The sequence below is a fragment of the Oncorhynchus masou genome, unplaced genomic scaffold (assembly GCF_036934945.1).
Source record: "Oncorhynchus masou masou isolate Uvic2021 unplaced genomic scaffold, UVic_Omas_1.1 unplaced_scaffold_1468, whole genome shotgun sequence".
NCBI classification, from domain to species: Eukaryota; Metazoa; Chordata; class Actinopteri; order Salmoniformes; family Salmonidae; genus Oncorhynchus; species Oncorhynchus masou.
In genome coordinates this window covers 138123-143311 of record NW_027016905.1, presented here as the reverse complement: position 1 = coordinate 143311, position 5189 = coordinate 138123, and positions in this window count along the sequence as shown.

The following is a 5189-nucleotide window of genomic DNA, read 5'->3' as shown; positions in this document are numbered from 1 at the left end:
ACAGGCAAAATGTTCACTTCCATTCTCAGAACCTCCTTGCAACCTAAACATAAACGTTCAGAGAACAGACAAAATGTTCACTTCCATTCTCAGAACCTCCTTGCAACTTAAAGAAAAACGTTCCGAGAACAGGCAAAATGTTCACTTCCATTCTCAGAACCTCCTTGCAACCTAAACATAAACGTTCAGAGAACAGACAAAATGTTCACTTCCATTCTCAGAACCTCCTTGCAACTTAAAGAAAAACGTTCCGAGAACAGGCAAAATGTTCACTTCCATTCTCAGAACCTCCTTGCAACTTAAACATAAACGTTCAGAGAACAGGCAAAATGTTCACTTCCATTCTCAGAACCTCCTTGCAACTTAAACATAAACGTTCAGAGAACAGGCAAAATGTTCACTTCCATTCTCAGAACCTCCTTGCAACTTAAACATAAACGTTCAGAGAACAGGCAAAATGTTCACTTCCATTCTCAGAACCTCCTTGCAACTTAAAGAAAAACGTTCCGGGAACAGGCAAAATGTTCACTTCCATTCTCAGAACCTCCTTGCAACTTAAAGAAAAACGTTCAGAGAACAGGCAAAATGTTCACTTCCATTCTCAGAACCTCCTTGCAACCTAAAGATAAACGTTCAGAGAACAGGCAAAATGTTCACTTCCATTCTCAGAACCTCCTTGCAACCTAAACATAAACGTTCAGAGAACAGACAAAATGTTCACTTCCATTCTCAGAACCTCCTTGCAACCTAAAGATAAACGTTCTCAGAACGTTTTTATTTTTAAACGTTTAGATTTACCGGTCAGGAATCTTATGGCTTCGTTCCCAGAACCAATGAGAAACTAAAAACATACCTTCCCACAACTACCAAGGAACCAAAATGTGCTAGCTGGGCAAGGTACCATTTGAGATACATCCATCTAGATATTTTCCAGCGACACTACAGATGGTGAGACCCGTATTTCACATCCCTAACAGAGGGGCAGTAAAAACCAAACGAGGTAGGGTTCCTGAATGACAGGCGTATTTGACTGGAGCTGCTGAAGGAAATGATGTCTGTTTTACAGGACCATTACCCTGTGAACAATGGTTTTGGTAGATATCACATCCTCATTGCATCGGCACCGGTGTTGGAGTCGTTCCTCAAACAAAAAAAGCAATGACTCATTACTTCTTTCAACAGCAACTAATTACATAACTCATTACTCCCTGGGAAAGTCATTTACACTACCGGTTATAGTACTGTGCATTACACCCCGAAACGTTGCACATCCTCACTCAATGTTAAGAATACTAAGTATGCTAAGTACAGTCATCTACAGTGGTCAGGATGAGGTAGGTCTATGGTCATCTACAGCAGTCAGTGGTCAGAATGAGGTAGGTCTATGGTCATCTACAGCAGTCAGTGGTCAGGATGAGGTAGGTCTACAGTCATCTACAGTGGTCAGGATGAGGTAGGTCTACAGTCATCTACAGTGGTCAGGATGAGGTAGGTCTACAGTCATCTACAGTGGTCAGGATGAGGTGGGTCTACAGTCATCTACAGCAGTCAGTGGTCAGGATGAGGTAGGTCTACAGTCATCTACAGTGTTCCGGATGAGGTGGGTCTATATTCATCTACAGTGGTCAGGATGAGGTAGGTCTATGGTCATCTACAGCAGTCAGGATGAGGTGGGTCTACAGTCATCTACAGCAGTCAGTGGTCAGGATGAGGTAGGTCTACAGTCATCTACAGCAGTCAGGATGAGGTGGGTCTACAGTCATCTACAGCAGTCAGTGGTCAGGATGAGGTAGGTCTACAGTCATCTACAGCAGTCAGGATGAGGTAGGTCTACAGTCATCTACAGCAGTCAGGATGAGGTGGGTCTACAGTCATCTACAGTGGTCAGGATGAGGTGGGTCTACAGTCATCTACAGCAGTCAGTGGTCAGGATGAGGTGGGTCTACATTCATCTACAGTGGTCAGGATGAGGTGGGTCTACATTCATCTACAGCAGTCAGGATGAGGTAGGTCTATGGTCATCTACAGCAGTCAGTGGTCAGGATGAGGTAGGTCTATGGTCATCTACAGCAGTCAGTGGTCAGGATGAGGTAGGTCTATATTCATCTACAGCAGTCAGTGGTCAGGATGAGGTGGGTCTACAGTCATCTACAGCAGTCAGTGGTCAGGATGAGGTAGGTCTACAGTCATCTACAGTGGTCAGGATGAGGTGGGTCTACAGTCATCTACAGCAGTCAGTGGTCAGGATGAGGTAGGTCTATATTAATCTACAGCAGTCAGTGGTCAGGATGAGGTGGGTCTACAGTCATCTACAGCAGTCAGTGGTCAGGAGGAGGTGGGTCTACAGTCATCTACAGCAGTCAGTGGTCAGGATGAGGTAGGTCTATATTCATCTACAGCAGTCAGTGGTCAGGATGAGGTGGGTCTACAGTCATCTACAGCAGTCAGTGGTCAGGATGAGGTGGGTCTACAGTCATCTACAGCAGTCAGTGGTCAGGATGAGGTGGGTCTACAGTCATCTACAGTGGTCAGGATGAGGTAGGTCTACATTCATCTACAGTGGTCAGGATGAGGTGGGTCTACAGTCATCTACAGTGGTCAGGATGAGGTAGGTCTACATTCATCTACAGTGGTCAGGATGAGGTGGGTCTACAGTCATCTACAGCAGTCAGTGGTCAGGATGAGGTGGGTCTCCAGTCATCTACAGCAGTCAGTGGTCAGGATGAGGTAGGTCTACATTCATCTACAGTGGTCAGGATGAGGTAGGTCTACAGTCATCTACAGCAGTCAGGATGAGGTAGGTCTACAGTCATCTACAGCAGTCAGTGGTCAGGATGAGGTGGGTCTACAGTCATCTACAGCAGTCAGTGGCCAGGATGAGGTGGGTCTACAGTCATCTACAGCAGTCTGTGGTCAGGATGAGGTAGGTCTACAGTCATCTACAGCAGTCAGGATGAGGTGGGTCTACAGTCATCTACAGCAGTCAGGATGAGGTAGGTCTACAGTCATCTACAGCAGTCAGGATGAGGTAGGTCTATGGTCATCTACAGCAGTCAGGATGAGGTGGGTCTACAGTCATCTACAGCAGTCAGTGGTCAGGATGAGGTGGGTCTACAGTCATCTACAGCAGTCAGGATGAGGTGGGTCTACAGTCATCTACAGCAGTCAGGATGAGGTAGGTCTATGGTCATCTACAGCAGTCAGGATGAGGTGGGTCTACAGTCATCTACAGCAGTCAGTGGTCAGGATGAGGTAGGTCTATATTCATCTACAGCAGTCTTTGGTCAGGATGAGGTGGGTCTACAGTCATCTACAGTGGTCAGTGGTCAGGATGAGGTAGGTCTACATTCATCTACAGTGGTCAGGATGAGGTGGGTCTACAGTCATCTACAGCAGTCAGTGGTCAGGATGAGGTAGGTCTACAGTCATCTACAGCAGTCAGGATGAGGTAGGTCTACAGTCATCTACAGTGGTCAGGATGAGGTGGGTCTACAGTCATCTACAGCAGTCAGAATGAGGTGGGTCTACAGTCATCTACAGCAGTCAGTGGTCAGGATGAGGTGGGTCTACAGTCATCTACAGTGGTCAGGATGAGGTGGGTCTACATTCATCTACAGTGGTCAGGATGAGGTGGGTCTACAGTCATCTACAGCAGTCAGTGGTCAGGATGAAGTAGGTCTACAGTCATCTACAGCAGTCAGTGGTCAGGATGAGGTAGGTCTACAGTCATCTACAGCAGTCAGTGGTCAGGATGAGGTAGGTCTACAGTCATCTACAGCAGTCAGTGGTCAGGATGAGGTGGGTCTACAGTCATCTACAGCAGTCAGGATGAGGTGGGTCTACAGTCATCTACAGCAGTCAGTGGTCAGGATGAGGTGGGTCTACAGTCATTTACAGTGGTCAGGATGAGGTAGGTCTACAGTCATCTACAGCAGTCAGGATGAGGTGGGTCTACAGTCATCTACAGTGGTCAGGATGAGGTAGGTCTACAGTCATCTACAGTGGTCAGGATGAGGTAGGTCTACAGTCATCTACAGCAGTCAGTGGTCAGGATGAGGTAGGTCTACAGTCATCTACAGCAGTCAGTGGTCAGGATGAGGTGGGTCTACAGTCATCTACAGCAGTCAGAATGAGGTGGGTCTACAGTCATCTACAGTGGTCAGGATGAGGTAGGTCTACAGTCATCTACAGTGGTCAGGATGAGGTAGGTATACAGTCATCTACAGCAGTCAGTGGTCAGGATGAGGTAGGTCTACAGTCATCTACAGTGGTCAGGATGAGGTGGGTCTACAGTCATCTACAGCAGTCAGTGGTCAGGATGAGGTAGGTCTACAGTCATCTACAGCAGTCAGTGGTCAGGATGAGGTAGGTCTATATTCATCTACAGCAGTCTTTGGTCAGGATGAGGTGGGTCTACAGTCATCTACAGTGGTCAGTGGTCAGGATGAGGTAGGTCTACATTCATCTACAGTGGTCAGGATGAGGTGGGTCTACAGTCATCTACCGCAGTCAGTGGTCAGGATGAGGTAGGTCTACAGTCATCTACAGCAGTCAGGATGAGGTAGGTCTACAGTCATCTACAGTGGTCAGGATGAGGTGGGTCTACAGTCATCTACAGCAGTCAGAATGAGGTGGGTCTACAGTCATCTACAGCAGTCAGTGGTCAGGATGAGGTGGGTCTACAGTCATCTACAGTGGTCAGGATGAGGTGGGTCTACATTCATCTACAGTGGTCAGGATGAGGTGGGTCTACAGTCATCTACAGCAGTCAGTGGTCAGGATGAAGTAGGTCTACAGTCATCTACAGCAGTCAGTGGTCAGGATGAGGTAGGTCTACAGTCATCTACAGCAGTCAGTGGTCAGGATGAGGTAGGTCTACAGTCATCTACAGCAGTCAGTGGTCAGGATGAGGTGGGTCTACAGTCATCTACAGCAGTCAGGATGAGGTGGGTCTACAGTCATCTACAGCAGTCAGTGGTCAGGATGAGGTGGGTCTACAGTCATCTACAGCAGTCAGGATGAGGTGGGTCTACAGTCATCTACAGTGGTCAGAATGAGGTGGGTCTACAGTCATCTACAGCAGTCAGGATGAGGTGGGTCTACAGTCATCTACAGCAGTCAGGATGAGGTAGGTCTACAGTCATCTACAGTGGTCAGGATGAGGTAGGTCTACAGTCATCTACAGTGGT